Here is a 21,858-nt window from a genome sequence, read left to right as displayed (position 1 = left end):
CTTGTGGCGAGATAAAAAAGAAAAGACCTCACCCTTATGGCGTGATAAAAAAGAGAAAAGACCTCATCATTGTAGTGTGATAAAAAATTTTAGAGCGAAAAAAAATGAGATAAAAGATCTCACTCTTGTGGCGAGATAAAAGAGAAATAACATTACCCTTATAGCGTGATAAAAAAATTTAGCGCAGAAAAAAGTGAGATAAATGATCTCACTCTTGCGGTGAGATAAAAAGCTTATCTATTTAGGCTTGCAGTTTGAATTTTCGTGTGGAGGAGCTGGTACTCATTTAGGCAAACTTTCAAAAGTTATGTGAACTTTGAAAAGTTTTTTTTTACAAAAGGTAAGAAGATAAGCCCTAATTACACTCATACCAAAAAATCTTTACGTTTCATATTCATTTTCACGTCCAAAAAGATCGAGAGAGAGAGAGAGAGAGAGAGAGGGGAGGCAAATCCCACAATTGAGTTCTATCAGTGCACAGTTGTTTCTTCGACGACGGGCGGATTATTCCACTATTGCCCGATTTTCATGTAGGCGAGCCGTGATTTTTATGGTTTATTGAAGTATTGAAATTTAGTTATTCGGATGTCTTCTAAGTATATGTTTGACACATTAGGTAAAAAAACAATTACAGTATATTATTATGGCTTAGCCTTATTTGAAAAGGATTAAAATCCAATTGAGAAGCCACCATTGAAATTGAAATTCAATATAAACACAAAATTCATGTGAAATGGTTAGCTTATAAAAAAAAAATTTTAAAGTTTGTCTATAATGTTACAATCTGTAACAAAAAAATTTATTGTCTACTAAATTTATGAGCTAAAACTAAATTTTTCATCCCAAGAAAATCTTTTGGTGACCAACAATTAATTTTGATTGGCAAAAGATCTGTTGTCATATTTTTTAAAATTTTTAAACAATGTTTATATATGTATTTTTATATATTTTAATATCATGTTAATTTCATTTCAAAAAATTCAGTAATGACAAGAAAAGATGGTCTAGTACATACAAAGAAAAGATCACGTGTAATGATTTTCCATCTCAGTTTATGGTGGTGTGATCATTTTGAACTTTCAATCACGATTATAGACCGTGATCTAAAGTGATCTACAATCACACTCAGAAAAGATAAATAATCACGCCCAAGAGAAATAATCACGGCTTATAACCGTGATAAAAAAGAAATGATCACATCTTTTGGCCGTGATCATTTTGAACTTTCAATCATCGTTATAGATTGTGATCTAAAGTGACATACAATCACACCCAAAAAAAAAAAAATGATCGTGCCCAAGAGAAATAATTACGGCTTATAAACTTGATAAAAGAGAAACGATTACACCTTTTGGCCGTGATTGTGTAAAAACCGTAAATTTTTTTTAGAATTACTAATAATAACAGTATCCTTTTAATATTTATACATACACACACATATACATATACACATACATATACATACATATATATATATATATATATATATATATATATATATATATATATTCTCTAATTATGCATGCATGCACGCATCTTTTTTTTTTCCTTTTCTTCTCCCACATACATGCAAACACCACTTCGTCTCCCTCACCTCACTCTCCTGCAGTCTCTCTCCCTCCTTTAGCGCGCTCTCTCTCTCTCTCTCGTCAGCCATAACTCTCCCAAATCCTTCCCCTTTAAGAAAAACCAAATTCATTCCTCTTTGCCCAAATCAAAAATTTCCTTCACCACCAAGAAAAATCCGAGATTAATTCATTTCTATCCTTCTCATACTCTCCCCCCGGCCTAAAAATCAATCTTATCTCGTCCAATTCAATGCCCAAGTGATCAAAGTCCTATAAATATTATCTTATCACCTCCTCCAAATTCACCTATAAATATCCCACCCCGTCGACCCCCGAGCTCACCCTTGCACCTTCCACACTCCACTGAGTAAAAATCGAGAAGAAACAATGACCAATTGAAGCTCCAATCCACGGAGTTTTAGAGAGAGCAAGAGAGAGAAAAGTGGTTTGTATTCTAAACCCAACCGAAATCCAATTCAATGTTTCCAATCACCTACTACACCCCAAAGCATCACCAAACTTCATTCAATTCGAACCCAAGGTCCCCCGATCGCCAAAACCGTGGTCACCTTCTTCAAAATCCAAAGTTCGGTCTTTGAATCAATTCGATCCAAACCAAGATACTATAATCCTATCCAACTCCATTATAAGTATATTTAAGTGTTTTTAGGCCTAACTCGTAGTCCCATAGAGTCCCATGCATCGAAACCAAGGAGAAACAAAAAAAATAAACGAAATCAGCGTTCAACCTTGCGGCCACAAGGTTCGGGCCGTAGAAATCAGGTTCGACCTTGCGGTAGAAGGTCTAACTGCAAGGTTGACTAAGTCCAACCTTGCGATATGAACAGTTTTGGTTCGAAAGCGTTTTGCGACCTTCCAAACTTGGTTTTTGACACCCAGGCTATTTTTTCTAGACTTTTCACACCTCAAATATCATAACTTGTCAGTATCATATACATTTTTATTCTCTATTTATTATATTTTTTACTTGTTTTCATTCAAAGTTTACAAACAAAAAATCTTTGCGACCTTCCGAAGAACGTTTTTACCAACCAAACTATTTTTCCTAGACTTCTTGCATCTCAAAGATGATATCTTGCTAATTTAATATTTTTTTTTATTAAATTTACCATTTATTATTATTTTTAAAGTGTTTCCAATCAAAATTACTTTACGACCTTAAAAACCTTGTTATTAATGCCCGAGTAATTTTTTTTAGACTCCTTACGTTTCGAAGATGAAACTATGTTAATCTCAATATATTTTATTAATTAAATTATTTATTACCTATTTATTTTACTTTTAGCACATTTCTTAATATCTTTATCCTAAAATAATCCCGCGACATTCCGAACTAAACTTTTGACACCCAAACATGTTACATAGGACCTTTAGGACTCTTATTAATATTATGATAGTTATACCAATATTTTTACCTAATTGATGTATTTAATCAGTAGTTTTATCAATCTAATTTCTTAGAAATAACTAATAAGAGCCAAAAAAATAATTTTTTTTAGAGTTCTTACCTTATTATTGACATCGTGGCCATACAAGACTAAGGGCAACGATCCATTCATACAAGGTTATGAGATTGCATTGCTTGTTATTGTTTTAATTACTATCTTGATTAATTGTATATTGTTTCAATACTTGATTTGAATGCTGATTGGACCCTAGAGACATGGGGAGGTATACGAATAGAATTCATCTAGATGATGCTAAGTAAATGGAAAATTTGTAAAGTGTTGAAGTTGTGAGATTGTGGATTATGATTTGGCCATGACCAAGGGTGACCTGTGGGGCCCGGTAAAGTTATTGTGGTGACCCTAACGTATGGTACGTCATGGGAAGTTCCAAAAGGTAATCGTGCCTTTGCAAGGCCAGCAATGGGGGATTGTCCCATGACACAGTCATAGTTAGTGGCTTAGGAATGGTGGCGACCCTAACGTATGGTATGCCATGGGAAGTTCCAAAGGGTAATCGTGCCCCCTGCTATGATTTTAAATGAATTCATGCGAAGTACATAACTTAGATGAACTCGTTTAGAACCCCGTGTGCAAGACAAGCAAGGAGGGATTTTCCATGACACGGTCATAGTTAGTGGTTATAGGAGGAAAGGATCTCGTAAATGAGATCTATTGGAATTACCAAAGCTTGCAGAAATTGTCATGGTTGAAGAAATTCTTGCAAGAGTTGGGCTTTAATCAAGAGAGGTATGTCCTCTTTTGTGATAGCCAAAGTGCAACGCATTTGAACAATAATTCCACTTTTCATTCTAGATCATAGTTATCATTGGATACAGAATACATTTGACATGAAGTTGTTGCAACTTAAGAAGATCCACACAGATGATAATCTTTCGGATATGAAAAGATGAAGCATGAAAAATTTCGAACTTTGTCGGGTTTAGTCGATCTTTCCACATAAGTCTGAAAGGGGGAGAATGTTGGGCTCCCTCCTCATGTTAATTTTTGTGGAGGCCCAATATTTTGTTAGCCTAATAATAATTCGTTTGGCCTAAAAGATTTATTTTTTGGTACGTAGGGCTAGTTTGTGGTGGAATGTTCTACACATCCTTGGCACATGTCTTGTACTTGTTTTGTTAGCTTCTCTTGGAATAGCAAAAACGTCTTCGTATCTTTGGGGAAAAAAGATCAGAACTTAGAAAAAGGAAAAACTATAAGTGCCATTTGTTCTCCTAATCTCGTCAGCATATTCGAGCATTTTGGGACAGATTTGGCTCCTGTTTTTGGGCTTCATCCATTTTCAGCGAGCTCTTTTCTCTTTTGTATTGGTAATAATGTTGGATACACCTTAAGATGTTTGTGAGAGCATTGAATCTCTTATAAATCAATTTGTAAAACGTTTGTTGATAGTGGAATCAAAGTACGGTCCTGTGGATGTACCTCACATTTGGGGAAACTATGTAAAAATCCCTTGTCTCATTTGGTTTGTGATTTGTGCATTTCGGATTCTGATTCGCTGCATTATTTACTTCCTTGGTGATTTACTTGTGGGAATTCTGCATATTTTCTCCGAAATGTCAGTACCGGTACTAGGGTAAAACTTATGCTACTAGTATTTAACTTCTTGGTCTCGAAACGAGTCAAGTTATTACACCTAAATTACTACTCCAATAATAAGAAAATAAAAACAGGAAGTTACCTCACAGAGAGAGACTTTGTCGTCGAATGAAGAAAGGAAACAATGTGAGTCAACTCACTCCTCTTCTGCTTTCTCTTCCACCAAAATTTCGTCTTAATCAAAACATCCCTCCTCTCATAGTACCAGTTGGAGTAATGGGTTTTCTTTCTTTTTATAGAAGTAGTAAAAGCTAGCACACCCCGTGGGGACAGTCTGCATTACTAATGGGGCATCTTTCTTTCCAGAAATCAAAAGCACACCTCGTGGGGACCGGACCAGTCCTAAATTAGGGGGCCATCTTTCGTTTCAGAAAAATCAAAGCACACCTGATAATCCCCTTTAGCACATAGGATCCCAAAACATGAAGTTCTACGGAAGGCGAATCCTCCATCCGTTGCATCTCTGACTCTATTAAAGTATGCATTCAACCTCTTGGATACGTGTAGTAGAAGAAAGAGTAAATGAGGTAGCATATCATAAAAGGAATCCCCGTTGCTGAGTAAAGTGCCTTGGCTAATGATGCAGCATTCTCTCTATCTGTTTCAATTTCTTCTGAGCCTGTTGATCCTTTTCGAATTGGTTTGGAACCAAAAACGCGCTGAGCCAGTATCCCAACAATTGGGGGAGCTAATGAAGCTAGTATGGTCTCAAAAGATCGGTCCAAAGCATAAATACTCTTTCCAGATCTCACGGGAACTATCTCTGCAAATATTGGACTGTACACAAGTCAATAAATGGATGGTTTCTTTAAATGTACTAACATTTGTAATATAACATAGCAAATAAGTTTATGTCGTTAAATCTGCAGTATGTTAATATCATCTTGTACGTAAATATTATCACGGAAATATGAATAGTAGTAAATAGTAATAGATTGTCGACGCCAACTCTAGGATATACCAAAGCAAATGTTGCATGCAGTGAAATCGGTAGTATGCTACCACCTCCAGCCCTTAACGTTAGTCCCTTTTTGTAAAATGTAACATTTAATGCATATTCACTTGAACGTCGGATTTGATTTCCAGTCGCCCCATACTGTTGCTGTATGAAAACAATGAAATGCTGCTATGCTTCAGCTTCATTTGCACAGACACTTTGACTTCAAACCGAACAAATTTTTTCAAGCAGTGGGCACGATAGATTCCAACCATGATACTAGACCGTAAAAAAAGAAACTTGGATATTAACCAAACGAGGTAACTGAAACAGCAAACCATTTACTTCCAAAAAATGAAACTATTGATTTCCAAAGTTGCCCCCCCTAAATTTTCACATTCAAAATTACTTTTAAATTTTTAATATTTTATGAAGGTTAGATTTGAAAAGCCAAACAGGTTTGTCAACTCTCCAAAGAGAACGGATATTGTGGGACATCCTAAAATTGAATAGATGACTATCATTGAGAGAGAGAGAGAGAGAGAGAGAGAGAGAGAGAGAGAGTATCATCTTGTAGACAAATATTATCAACGAAAATGTTCTCCAGAAAAATTTACACCATCATATTGTTTTTGTATGAAAAACAATGAAATGCTGCTATGCTTCAGCTTCATTTGCTCAGAAGATGACTGAAAATGGCAAGAAGTTAACCAGGGCACAGACACTTCAACTTCAAACCAAACAAACTTTTTTCAAGCAGTGGCACAATAGATTCCACCCATGGTACTAGACCATAGAAAACAGAACCTTGGATATAAACAAACGAGATAAGGGAAACAGCAACCCTTTTACTTCCAAAAAATGAACTACTGTTCCAAAAGGTTGTCTTATTTCCTCAGTTTCTTTTTTCTTTCTTTTCCAAGAACAACAAAAAAATGGTTTAAAATTTCATCTGGAAATGCCTACCCAAGTGGAAAAGGGGAAATAATCTCTAAGAAGTACGTAACAAGTTGAGTCCTTTGTATACCAATAGTGCTATTGGTTACCGACTTATCGTATATGTAAAAGAGTATCGGTCTCAGAATTTGGAGTATCACGTATTCAAAAGGTATGTCACCTAATAGTTTGGGTTATACTTCTTACGACATTCCCATTCTTGTTCCATGTATCATATTGATTCACATTCTAGGTAGCATACTTCAGGCAGGGAATAATCTGATATCATGGCAGGCTGCCCGCATATATGCCAACCATATGGTTCAAAGTCTGATTCTTTCTTTCGAATCTTGCTAGTTTTTTACTTTTCCACGACAAATCCAAGGAGATTTTCAATTTATAAAGTCTGTGTCGAAAGAAAGTAGAGGGTAGTCCTCGAGTTGAACCCCCAATTTTTTCATTCAATTTTGGAGTCAATGCAGGGCCTAGACTCTCCTTATTAGCGCTTCTAAGAAAAATAAACACCTTTGACGATGACAGGTATTCAAGTATCAACTTAATGAAAATCATATGGCCAGATATTTCCTTAGATTAGCAATCTTGTATCTACTAAAGTGTTGAAATTTTAAGAGAAAATGAGTTGCAAAAGACAAATAAAGAGATCGCCCTAGTTCTTTCCAAAAAATTGCGATGTTTCGTCATCATCTTTCCAACAAATCCACGTCAACAATTTCATATGGATGTTCCTTTGAGTCGGAAGGTAAAACAGCTGATCCATAACAATCAATTGTAATTGTGCCAACATATTGATACTCCCTCCCTCCCATATTGTCGGTCCATTTTTTAAATATCAACCTTTTAATGGGATATATAATGTATACATTAGAATACGAACTTAGAGGTATTATTTTCAACGCTAACCCACCCTTTGTTTCCCACTTCTGAATATCTCTATAGGAAGTAAGGGTTAATTTAGGAAAGTTACAAACTCTATGCTTTGAAAATTTTCAAAATGGACATTCATTTTGTGACCTCACAAAATGAAATAAGAGAACAAGAATATGGGATTGAAGGAGTATTTTAGGATGCTCATATTCCATTTATTTGGTCCGCAAGAAGTACAAGAAGAATATAATGGAGTTTGAAGACACAAACTTGTTTGTAGCAGCAGCAGCATTCCATGTGGTGACTAATCCCATAGTTAACAAGACAAACCCATGCATGAATGCTGTGGAAGGATCATCAGGCAATACTAGCAGCAGTATTGCAGCTAAAGGGATAGCCGAACCGGAGCTTATCTGGGATAAAATTATCCTCCCAGAATTTGGATAGCGTTGCGCCGTTGCCCGAGGATATCCCCCATCTTTCCACCAAAAAGACCACCGAGTGAAACAGCAATACTAAAGAGGGTCCATAGAAATGCCACTTTCTTGTGGGAGAAGCCAATAAGCTCTAACCACATAGGGGCAAATGACAATGTATTCCAAGGAAAAGATCCAGCGACACCTTGGGCCTAATTATCTGGAAAGATGGTATTTTGATCACTGATTTTGCTTCAGTGATCATGTCTTTAACTTCTGTACAGAAGGATTTACGTGGAATTTGAGCTTTAGCTTCACTGTCATCAAAGCGGGGATCATTTGCAAAGAGACGGACCAAAACACCAACAATAACACTAACAAAGGCAACCAGATGGAAGTCTATCCTCCAACCAGGGATACCCATGAATGATGTTGAGAATAGCAGCACTGAAAAAAGCCCACCAATGATTGATCCCATACTGCCGGTTACCTGTAGCCATCCGAAAGCTGTTCCACGGTTGGTCTCATCAGTCAAGTCCGCAACAAGAGACTGAATATATAGATGGTATGACAATGGCAAGTCCTATCCCATTCAAACCTCTTGAAACAGCCACCTGAATAACCATTTAAAACAACTAAGCACCAGATGATGCAACTATTGGATGACGAAAAACAATAGCATGTCACATTCACAATTCAAGTGGTTGCAACTTTATGAAGGTCCTTGGGGCAACTTTTGATGTCTGCCAAGTCGAATGCATAACATACAATCAAAATCTATACACAATCTTGAGAAATTGGGCAAGTCAACATGAATGAGGGGAGTGCCTGTTGACATGTGTACCTTATGCAATTGGACTTGCTCTAAACTTATGAAATCATGCATTATCTATCCAGATGGCGTTATGACATGTTTGTGCAACATGGTTTTGCCAAGTTGAGATGTGTACCTTATGGAATGTTATGTTTTTAATATCTTGGCTGAAATTTGTAGTTGAAAAGTTCAAGAGACCTACGTGTGTACAGGGGCGGAGCCAAGCTTCTCACCAGTCACCATAGGGAGAGGATTAGATTTGGGGGCATTAGAATTGCATATGTGCATGTATGTTATACGTATTTGCCATATCATTTCCTTAACACATCACTATGCAGATGAATGTCCAAAATGAAACCAAATGAAACTAGATTACATCCTAGCTTGTTTACCATTAACATAGAATGTCTTGACTCGTAACGAAGCAAAAGAATAGTGCGCACAAGCAAACACACGGGGTGCCCTAGCCTGTGCGCAACACCAAATATTTTCACTAATTATACTAGTTTTTCAAGTTTATTTGGAAAAGTTCTATGGGATTGGCTCCTACAAGTCCCTTGGCTGGGAAAATTAAAGTTTCATAAAAATTACGATAGATGTATGGACCCGCTCCGCCCCACCCGCCCAATCCAAGGTATGAATCATTTTAGGTCGCATGTATAAAACTAAATGGCGGCTATGTATGTGCACAGTGCACACAACCTCATCTTTTCCTCAAACCTAGCAAATAGCAATTTATACTCATTCATGCACGTCCCATTGGATCAATATCGAAAACCATATACATTCTGAATTCAAAATGTTCATTTTTTCCCCATATGGATGTGATCCGGTTAGCTAGCTAATGTTGATTGATTAGAAAACGACGAGTGATTCGATTATCAAAATATCGACTTCGTGATAGGCCGCATGGGCCCAACAGTTTGGCGAAGTCCAATATATGGAGCGGATAGGAGCCATTTAGTTGATTCTTGTTAGGGAAAATGACGGCCCAAAACGTGTTTTGATAATTAATATCCACCAAGGACAAGCTAAGAACATTTGTTAATGCTGAAAATGTCCTTAACGGGTATTAATTATCAAAACACGTCCTTAGCCATCATTTTCCCTCGGCTAAGGACGTGTTTTGATAATTAATACCCGTTAAGGACATTTTCAGCATTAACAAATGTTCTTAGTTTGTCCTTGGCGGGTATTAATATCAAAACACATCATGGGTCGTCATTTTCCCATACAAAATACTACGAGGGCTCGTTTCTTAGGGGCATAAGGAAGGGAGTGGGAGAAGGAAAGGAGTGGAAGAAGGAAAGGAATGGAAGAAGGATGAAAGTGTTTGTTAATGTGAAAAGGGAGGGGGAAAGACTTTTCCCCCTCCAACAGCCCGTTTGTCAGCTGGATTAGTTTAAGAAGGATATAGTAGGAGAGAGATATGGTATAAGGGGAGATATAGTTGAAGGAGGATAAATGATAGTAGATAGTTTATGTGAGTGATATAGTAGAAAGGAGATATGTATATGCTTGGTTTGTTAGAGGAGGATAGAAAAATGGAGCAAATTGGTCAATTAATTTGCACCATTTTGTCATTAGCTACCGCTACATGTTAGAAATTCTATCTACGAAAGCACGATGTGTGCATGAAAATGTCATTAGCAATCGCACCACATGTTAAAAGAATGCTTGCACCTAGTATTTCAAGTGAAACTAGCTAGTAAGAAAATGGTTGTTTCTATTCTGTGCACCAGACCATAAATGTATATCATGATTACAATAAGTACTTTCTTTAAGGCAAAGCAATATCTTATAACATAAATGTTGGTGATTAAGAAGACATGCACACATTATCTCTCTGGAAAACATGTTTGCACATGATTATACAAACCATCATGAAAGGAAGAGGAAGTAGAGAACAAATACAAACCAAAAAAAAAAAAAAAACAAGCCACAAGTGATGTTGAAAATGTGAACCAATCACTTGCGAGGGTTGATTGTGAAGTAGGTCTGAAGAAAACTCATGATAATAAGAGCAGACGCGACAAAGAAAGCGATGAATGCCCACGGACTGTTGAAATAGTTATGAACCAATTTGGCAATCCAGGTCTTCGCCTTGTTGTCATAGTGATTTTGAATGCTCTGCTTCACCTTCGCATACATTGTGAAGTCCTCTATAACGATTGTGGGGATGCTGTTGATCATGTCGACCACTTCTTCATCACTTGTGCAGGGGCTGAGTAGTATATTATTTGCGCACAACTCTTTCACATCTTCCGCGCTATTAATAAGAGATTTTGGGAAATTTATGTAAGCCATCGTGGGTTGGTTGGTACGATTGTTTGGTGTCAACTGAGTCCCAGAAACAACCCTCGTCTGAGGTTTCAGAAACATGAATCGATTGGCAGAATTTGTTTCGCTGAAACCAAACATATTCAGGGTAATGAAGGAAGCAGTTGCTTTCTATCAATTCCTTTTTTGTCCAAAAAGTTTCTGAATTTCCTTTTGAGTTCATTCTTATCTTGTTGATTTGGCATGTCGTCAGACTCCTCATTCTCCCAGATTTCGTCCAAAAGTTCGGCAAAATTGTTGTCTTTGGACTTTAAGCTCATCAGCAACTCGAGAACTTGAAATGGGAGTTGATTCTCAAGCAATTTGAGTATATTAGCTCCTAGAAAGAATAAAGCATGATCGCCCAAGAGTTTGCGTAGTTCCTTTTTAATTGTTTCATCCTTGTACCTTGGATTACAGCCCTCAAAAATAGCTAAAACAAACAAACCGTCGAGGAGCATAATCTCAGCAAATTCCTCATCGGAATATTTCTCTGTTGGTGGGGTCTACACATACTGAAGATGTAGTGTGTGTGGGTCTCAATGTGAATTGAGTGAATTTGTACAAGTATTTGTGATTATAGAATGATTGGGCCCACGAAAGTTGTGGGATAGTTGATGTAGGATTTGGGAGATTGCCACGTGTACAGTGGGATTAGGTTTCGGATTCGGGAACAGGGTAGTAATGGTGGGAGGGAGTTGGAGATGATTGCTTCTAAATTGCAAGTGGGAGGCTGATCAAAATAAATAGTAGAATTTTCATTTGCTTTTAATGGAAGTAAAGTGGAGGGTGAGTGAGATGCCATTTTAGACCAATGAAGATATTTTCAAAGGTTTCCTTTGAAAAGTTTTGGAAACCTTTCTTTGGGGATTTTTTTATTTTTTTTGTCAAACGGAAAATCAAAAAAAATTATGACTATGACTTTTATTCAAAAAAATATATATCCAAAAAAAAGAAGGGCTTAACCTTATTACTGGAGTATGTCATAACCTTATATGAATGAGCGTTATTTAATAGGGGCCAAAAACAGAAAATCAAAAGTAATACTAATACTAGTAGCTTGAATATTTTACGACTTATGTGCTAAAGTAATAGCATGATTGACCGTTTTTATGGGTTTCTTTTTCTTTTTTTTTTTTCATTCGTTACTTCTAATTTACACTATCCTACGGGACTTGGGGAGGGGCTTACGGAAATCGAACCTTTTGTCCATGTACATGAGAGTATGTAAAGGAGGCCAACTGCACTGTACTTCACTTTTGCATTAACAATATAGTTGGTTATGATTTTTTTGGGATCCAAGAGAACCTCTATAATGGAGCACTTCATTCATTATACGCACTCATGAATATGACATCACCCTTTTTCACTCTACCTCTTTCATCTAAAAAAATCTTACACCTTGCCTCCTTCGTCTATTATCATCATTTGGAATATTTAAATATTCATCCACTTTATTCATACCATGTAAGAATTCATTCCGCCATTTTTTTATGCTTACGTTTTCATCCTCTTAGTGTATGAATTCCCTCTTTTGCCCTTTAATGAGATATGCATACATATCCATACATATATGCTTGTATATTATACCTACATTAGTGTGATTCTTTAAATATCCATACATATAGGCCCATATATTATACCTACATTAGTAGGATTCATTAAATATCCATACATATAGGCCCGTATATTATACCTACATTAGTGGGATTTGATGTAGATTAACACCCATCAATTACGGATATATTAAAGGCTTATTAGTAACTTTAAAACATACTTGGGGTGAAAACCAATCCCACTAACTCCATTTGTGTTCAAATGAAAATTTAAATTCAAATGAGTATATACATGCAACACGTTCACATTTTATTATTAAAGTGTTCAGAAATTATGGTTAATTAACTTAGATTTCATGGTAAGTTTACACCATGATTGGTATAGAGTTCGGAAATCATGGTAGATTTATCAAGTTCAAAGAGATTTCATGGTTAAAATACTTGAATTTACTGGTAAGTTCACATGTTACTAGTAAGGTGCTCAGGAATCAAAATTAATTTTCTTGAATTTCATGGTAAGTTGATCACACCATAATTGGTGAAGTGTTCGACAATCATGGTGGATTTCATGTTTAAACAGTGTTTCATGGTTAATTTACTTAAATTTCATAGTTAATTTCACATATTATAGCATGAATGGAAAATCTAAACTTATAAGTCCGCCATGGTGGATATACACTTGGAAGTCACAAGTCAATATGTAATGTAAAATTGAAGTCCTCCAACTTAATTTATTTGTTCCATAAAAACAGGTTTCATGGTTAGTTTATTTGAATTTCATGGTAAGTTAACAAATGAAAAGTTAATTTGTTCAGCATTCATGGTAGCTTAAAGTTGCAACATGTATCATTCAATATTTTTGCAAAATTACCATGAAAAATATTTCTGAATATGGTACATATTCAAATCGATCATGTTTTTCATGGGGTTATTTATGCAAAATTACCATAAAAATTGTTGTTACCATAAACGAAAAGAAATAAATATAGTAAAATAAACCATCACAAAAAGCGAACCACCGCCATTTGCAAGAACATAAACATACAATTCAACGATGTATATAATCATTCCAGAAACATCTCATATCTCGGCAACACAAACTTTAAAAATATGAAATAGCAAAAAACAAAAGGAAGGAGAGAGAGAGAGAGAGAGAGAGAGAGAGAGAGAGAGAGAGAGAGAGAGAGAGAGAGAGAGAGAGAGAGAGAGAGAGAGAGAGAGAGAGAGAGAGAGAGAGAGAGAGGACTGGACCACTACAATGGGAGCCTTTTCACCGAGAAGCACTTCACTGCCGGCAAGATCTCCACACCGAGCAGCTGTTTTTGGACCACCACTTATTTTTAAAGGCAATCCATAGCATCCCCCGTAGATGAGTGGATGAATAGAATGTAGTGATGGTGCAATTAGGCACGACAAAGACACTAGGAAAATCTCCATCACAAAGACACCATGAAAATCTCCATCCATCACATATAGGTACTGCATGAACCCTTCGATTACATACCTCAACCAAATAAACCACAAAATCAAAAGGAAATAGGTTAGGTTCACGAACTTACGGGTTGACGCGATTTAGGAATCTTCTTCTTCTCCACAGTCACAAAGCTTTACAACTGGAAATGGAATAATGGAAATGGAATAATGTGTTCGATTTTAGAATGTTTTCTTCATCATCTGCTTGGTTGGAGATTCAAAAGTGGGATATGGGTTTTTGGTTTGGGGTGGGAGATCGGGATGAAATCTTTTATCGAGATTTATGGGTGTTGGAAACTATTATATATGGAAATATTTTGAAATTGGGTCAAACGATGTTTACAATTTCTTGGGTGGGACTGGTGGTGTTAAGTTTTCATCCTAAATTTATATACATAATACCCAATATGTTATATAAGGGCACTCTTGGGATTAAAAAAGAGTGAGGATGAAAACATAAATGTTCAAAGTTGATGGGATGGAAACATAAGTCAGCTAGAGTCTGAGGATGAATATTTAAGTCTCCTTTATCATTTACGAGTGTTTTGGCTAAATAAGTCACTTGGCACATTTTTTTTTTGTTTTTATTAAAAAAAATCGCATTTGTTAGTTTTTCTTCAATTTTTTGTGGATCATTGATTCGTCTCGACGAGAGAAATCGAAAGAGTAAAAAAATTGTAATCCAAAAGCAAATTTTTCTAAATAAAGCTGAAAAATTTGACTTTTTATTTTTATTTTTGTCTTTATTAAAAAAAACTCAGGTTTGGACCATAATTTGTGAATCATTGATTTGTCTCGACAAGAGAAATTGAAAGAGTAAAAAAATTGTAATCCAAAAGCAAAATTTTCTAAATAAAGCCGAAAATTTTGACTTTTTATTTTTATTTTTTTCTTTATTACTCCCTCTGTCCCTAAATAAGTGTCTGATGTGCAAAACTAAGCCTTAAAAAAATGCATTTGTTTTGTTAAGAAAATCAATTTTTTTTCACAAATCAATAGATAGCAATGAGTTATATTAGATTGTGAAAAAAAATTAAATTTTTAATAAAAAACATGCATGGTTTGTAAAGCCTAGTTTTGCGCGCTGGACACTTATTTAGGGACGGAGGGAGTAAAAAAAACTCAGGTTTGGACCATAATTTTTTACTTTTCCGATTCATCGCGTCGAGAAGAACTAATAATCCACAAAAATTCAACGTAAAACTAACAAATGCAATATTTTTTTTTGATAAAAACAAAAAAATAAGCCAAGTGACTTATTTAGCCAAAATACCCCTTAGTATCGCTTAGCCCCTTCTGTCATTCTTTTTGTTTAGATTTGAGCGTCAGACTCTAAAATGATATACACGTGTGAGTAATGCATGTCCAATATCTGAATTAGTCCATCTCTATCTCTATGAGACGTTGCTATATATTAAATGATATGGCTTATTCTTAATATCTTTATAAATTTCCTTTTATCATTTGCTTAAAGTACATCTAATTTGAGGAACTTACTTCTCTCTGTCATTTATTTGTTATGTGAAGCCCACTATGACTCTAATTTTGATCCCTTGTCATTTGTAAATATTTTAAATATGAGTCATAAAATGATTTTACGTTATTATCTCGGTGAAGACGGAATTTTCAGCATAAATTGTTCTTATGTGCACGTAACATTGGAATTTTACAATCAAATTAGCACAGAAGAGTGACAAAAGGGGCTAAGTGATACAAAATTATAGATTACGGCCCCGTTCTGTTAAGGTTATTATTTTTTAACTACTTATTTTCCGCTTTACGATATTCTCTCACAATAAGTTACATTTAATTCAAAAAATAAGTACTTATTTTAATTAGTGGAACACACTCTAAAGTGAACAAGGGTTTAGTATAAGGAGTAATTTGCAATTTAATCTTTTTCGTTTTTCTTTTTTTCTTTTTTTTTTTCAGTTTTAGCCTTTTCAGCTAATATTCCAGGGTTTGAAACTTTTTTAAAATATAAATATACGTTGGGCTCTCTTATTTGATGTGCTTTCTTAACTGAATATGACTCTCTAGACCTTTTTAATAGATTTCAGGGGACTGGGGCTCTTAATTTTAGGAAATATTTACAGTCCAAATAAATAAATAAATAAATAAATCATGTTCGTTAATGATAATTGCATGCATCGGACACTAGCGAATCGTAGATCCAACGAAGCCTGTGAAATGTCCATCGATGATGGGCCTTCGAGTGTCCACTATAGTATGGTCTGGGCTTGGTAGGGGTTCTGAGGTAATGGGGTGAGCCCACGAATGTAATCTGAACCATTCGCTATGGAAGACTTGACGCTTAGAATTCGAACAAACCTATAAAACATAAAGTCTATCGGATAATGGAAACGAACCCTGCAAACGACACATACATCTATGCACAGATTTTGTTGTGGAGCCCATCACGGATCCCACACAAATAATTCAAGCCGTTCATTAGATGTAAAATATTTTTTCAAGGATGTCTGTAAAAAATCAGCTTAATTTAATACCTATAGGTGATCGATCCAATCATCTAAATTTTCATTCAAATTTTTGGGTTATGAAAAGTTAGATGATTAGATCAAGTACTTATAAATATTGGATTGAGCTGATTTTTTATGGACACCCTTGAAAAAATATTTTACATTTAATGAACGGTTTGGATCGTTTGTGTGGGACCCGTGGTGGACCTCATAACAAAATATGTGTATAATTTGTGCATAGATTATCTATGTGGACAGATTTATGCAATGGTAACTCAGTGAAAAAACCACGTCAACAATAAAATCAAAAATGCTACTTGCACAACCGTTGTGTTGGTTGTGTGCGTAACTTTGACCGTCCAGATGTATTTGGACGGTCTAGATTTTATAAAAACTCTTCCAAGAAAACGTTTAACTTTTATGGAGAAGAGTTTGAGCGAATCCTGACCATTTATTACAGTAATGGACGATTAGAGATTGGTTGTGTGTTGTGTTTTACACAACCGTTGTGTGTAGCACTTTTGATAATTTTTTCCGGACATTTATGACTGTCCCAAAATGTGGTTCGCTTATTGGGCTACCAATATTTGGTCGACTTGATTTATTTCAAGTCTGCTTTATGAGTCAAGCTCTACATAGTGAACAGTGCATAGGATGGTTTTGTGCTTGAAATGATGCTCATTTTGTGCTCAAAATGATCCCCCCCCAAAAAAAAAAAAAGAAAGAAAGAAAGAAAAAAGGATTGGATCCTTTCCGGTCCAGATTTAGAATTATAGAAAAAAGGTCAAATTTGGACCATACATTGGAAAAATTAATGTTTCGGATTTGCTCAGAGACTCTTCACGAGAAGAATTCTTTTCGCGAAAAGTGTCTGGGCAAATCCGAATCAATTCTTCCCGCGAAAAGTTTTTGAGCAAATCCGAAACCATTGATTGCAGCAATGGATGGCTTAAAATTGGACTATCTACTCCAGTCCAAAACTTGATATATTACGGGGTATATTAGCTAAATAAGCTATTTGGCCTATATTTTGTCTTTAATAAAAAAAAAGAATTTGTTAGTTTCGTGTCAAATTTTTGTGAATTATTAATTCATCTTGAAGAAAGGAACCTGAAGATTAAAATGTTATGGTCCAAACTTTAAATTTTTTTTGAATAAAGACAAAAATCAGCCAAAAAGCCAAATTTTTCGGCTTTATTTAGAAAAAAAAGAGTTTGGATTACAATTTTTTACTTTTTCAATTTTTCTCATCAAGACGAATTAATAATTTAAAAAATTTAACACAAAATTAACAAATGCGAATTTTTTTGAATAAACACAAAAAAAGAGAAGAAGTTACATGGCTTTTATTCAGCCAAAACACTCCGTACGTCTGGGCTTGGGTTTGTCAATTAAAAGCTCACCCACTCCAATGACTCCATACATACTGTGGGCTGGCCTACACATTATACCTCCAAAGTCTTTTTTTTTTGTGTGTGGTGGGCCCATCGGCAACAATAATTCGGCCAATCGGCAACAATAATTTTAAAACCACGCATAAACAGAAAAATACTTACACAAAGTCGCTTGCGTCACTTGTAACCTCCCACACGCATTGGAAGTGTGTAGCGTGTGTGGTTTCCACGTATGATATGAGCGAGTTCGTGTAATTATTTGTGCGTGGTTCGTAGCAAAACTCGGGGCGCGGGGAAGAATCATGAGCTCGTCAGTGTCACCTGTCAATTGAGGTGGGTTTTTCATCATAATCATACACTGCCGTACAACTCCTAATAATTGGGCCTTTTGCCGTTGGGACCCAGTTTTGATATGGACAAGCTTTTTCCCACCCCTGTTGGGCCTACGAAGTTAAAGCTTTGTCTTTCTGAAATGGGCTTTTCTCTGTAGCCCAGCCGGGGACTTCAATCTTACGTAAGCCTGAGGTGGATATGACGTTCAAATTATACATGGGCTATCCTTTTTGTTTTAGAGCCTCCTCTTTATTCGAATACGGGTATACCATTTTGGGTACACCAAACGTGGAGCACATCTTAGGTCCTATGCAAATGATTTGAGCTATTTTACTTTTTAATATGTTTTTCAAAAGTGTCTGCAAAAAATCGATCAACTTAATCAAATATCAATAATAGTTTGATCGATTCATTTGATTTTTGATACTTGCGAATTCAGCAACCAAATGTTGAATGGATTGATTAAACTCTTATCGATTTTCTACTGAGCTGTTTTTTTTTTTTTACAAGGAGTCTTGAAATTTTTTTTATTCAAATTCAACCGTGTGGATTATTTATGTGAGACTCCGAAATGGATCTCACCCACTCCGGTGTACATTTGGTGTACCCTAAATGATGTACGCACAGTTTTGTTGCGTCTTATTTGCCCAAACAATATTCATTCCAGGGATGAAGCGATAATTTACATAGATGGGGATGGAAACTAACAATAATTCTAGTACCACACTCATTTACGCACTCATACTCACACGAGTGGTGGGTCTCGCAAGTGTGTACGGGACCCACCACTCGTGTGAGTATGGGTATGTGTTTGGGCGTGCAATGGTGCAAGTGGGTGTGGGCGTGGTGCTAGCAAATTAAGTTGCGAAAACTAAAAACCTGAGATTTCACATTCACGTGGTCGTTGAATTTTCAGTTTTAAAAAAATAAAATTCATTACTCAATACCACTCATAAAAAGTGGTGATCAAAGATAAATGAAAACCAAGAACATATGTGCACTTACCTGCAGGATGAGGATTTCGGGACAGCATGCACTGACTAAAGTTAAAAAGCGGGGTTCACGGAATTGGTAGGTGCCTATAAGGTCAACTTCTCGGATCCGGATCTTCTGTGAGAATTGTCCCTTGTCAAGAAGAAGCGGAAAAGAAGAATGCCGTTTGGGGTCCGTTAGTTTCTTGCCCCCTAAAACGGCATAGTTTTGTTAAAAAAACAAAAAAATGTTGTTGTGAACCATTAGATCTCCTCTTGTAGAGTGTTGTGAACTCCGCAACAAAACCTCACAGGGAAAATCTACCTAGAGGATCTCCTTCTCTGTGTAGTGTGTAGGGTAGCTCAAATCCTATGACTATGAGAATAGAGACAACAATGTTGATAAAAAAAAAAGTCAAATCCGACCTTTTTTCTCACATGCTTGTTGTAGAAATTGATGCTTCCCTTTTCCTCAATAAATTTTATTGCCGATCAAAAAATAAAAGAAATCGACGCTTCACTCTTGTGAGGAAAAATTATTGGGAGTAGATATATAGTTCCGTAGTATTACGGGATCTCGATCGATAGATAAGAAATCTCAGCACGCGCTTACAATGTGAATCGCCTTCTATTTTTCACTAACCTTAGGAAAATATCATTTTATATACTAGTGTTATTTTCCACATTTGATCTCATATATAAATATTACCAATTGCGCCAAAGAACTTTAGAATTGTCGTCTTATTGTTTTACAATTAAACTTAAGACCCAAATGTGGATAAATCCCTTATATAGCCTTTACAAACAAGTGTAGAGGGCAAGGTCATATCTTTACTTCCATTTTACTCTTGTAATTTGTAACCATTTGATTTCATAAAAATGTTCAATATCACTATTTTCCCTATTTTTTTGGATCAATCCTATTTTGTAAGTTACTTTTCTTTGATAAATTTAGATCGAATGGGTGGCCAAAATAATCATATTAACCACAAATACGAAACAAAAGGCTATATTAACCAAAATATTCATTTTCTTTACACTAATGTCCATGTAGTTCAAAGAAGTCATACTTAAACCCCAATAACCCTTATTCGACTAATCATTGAAATCTATAGCTACATTTCTATGATTTGGGTAAGTGTCTATTTCGGGTTGATCCTTACCCGACTATTTGTTATCTGTGTCACGGTATCGTGCTGTATTCATGTTCGTGTCATGATAAGGTCAAGCTAGCATTATTTGCTAAATGTTCTGTTTGAGTTGTGGTAACGTGTCGCATCAAAATTGCAACCCTCCAAGGACAAGTGATTAGAGACAAGGGCCATCATTGCTTGAAGAGCCAGGTATATCACTGGCATGGGCCCCCATGATGCTAAAAGAATGGACCATGAAAGGCAAAATCTCACAAAATCCCATGGCTCATCATCTCTCCTTTTGCAACATTATTTGAATTTCATTTGAGGGAAGCCAATGATATTTTAAAGGAGTATCGATTTCACCCTTTTGCGAAAAAAAAGTTTCACTCAATCCGATGGCTATCATCTCTCCATCATATCGAAAATTCGAAATGATTCAATTTTCTAAATTTCAAATCTATATTGGAGTGAAGCATGTGTAATTGAAGTGAAAAAGTTCAAGTCCATCCATCAATAGATTGTAAAGATCAGTAGCTTTTAAGTTAGCTAGATCACTAAGGATGGCCCCCAACTTTGTCCTTACCTCTCTATATCGCTAACTTTTTGTCCCTTTGCCTCTTTTATAATTAAGGGTATCTAGGCCATTTGTGCACATCTAAATTTTGGAGACAAATGTTACCGTTCATCACCGGAGTCCTTATTGAAGTTGGGAATGTTGCCGTTCATCACCGGAGTCCTTATTGAAGTCGGGAAAAAGTTCCGTTTGAAATCAATCCGAAAGAGTAGATTACACTTTTGAAAGTTTTGAACTGACGTAACTTAGAAGAAGCAAATTCCTTAGTCTCAAGATTTGACAACCAAGCAAACCATTTTGCCCCTTGTTATCTCTCATTTTTGTCATAATGAAAACTTAGTATCAATTGCACACTACTTTATGTATTGGGAGATCAATATCGAGCGGTTGTAAATGGTCCACCAAAAGAATTTGTACAGCGCAAAATCCGACTAGAATTTGTTAAGGGAAATATAGATCCACATTGCTTGGGAGTGAAATAGCTGATTATTTGTATAATAACATTTGGGTCCTCTTCACTCATTGTCAATTGATTTTAAGTTGAATATAAAGTTTCTATAGAATTATATGGTAGTGACAAAAATATATAAAAGCTATTTTTACAGTTCTGGGGTGCCTAAGACTGTATACACTCAAGAGTTGCCTTAGTAGTTCGGGCGGATGCCCAAACTTTGAGAGTACTCCTCAAGATTTGGAGTTCGATTTCCCGGCCCACCGGATGAGTACCCTAAAGTAAGTGTGGGGCCATGACTGGTGTAGCCGTGCTGGCTCTCCCGAAAGTTTGGGTTGCATAGTTGGATCCATTTAGTGCTTGTAGGGCTATTCCTCCATTACCAAAAAAAAAAAAAAAAACCCTTAGAAAATCAGCCCTCCATTTCCACCCCTCTTTTCCATAGCCCCATGTGAGGCTCACTCCGGACCCCACAAAATAAAAAAAATTACTAAATTTTAAAATACTCCCTCCGTCCCTTATTTAGAGT

General features: G+C 35.9%; 1 pseudogene; it reads right to left on the bottom strand.

Annotated features, from left to right (window-relative positions):
• Window positions 1-4,973: 4,973 nt before the first annotated feature.
• On the bottom strand, window positions 4,974-8,957 carry LOC131303131 (uncharacterized; annotated as a pseudogene).
• Window positions 8,958-21,858: the final 12,901 nt, after the last annotated feature.

Source organism: Rhododendron vialii, chromosome 10a (genome assembly GCF_030253575.1).
Source record: "Rhododendron vialii isolate Sample 1 chromosome 10a, ASM3025357v1".
Lineage (NCBI taxonomy): Eukaryota > Viridiplantae > Streptophyta > Magnoliopsida > Ericales > Ericaceae > Rhododendron > Rhododendron vialii.
This window is presented reverse-complemented; position numbering and strand designations above follow the sequence as displayed.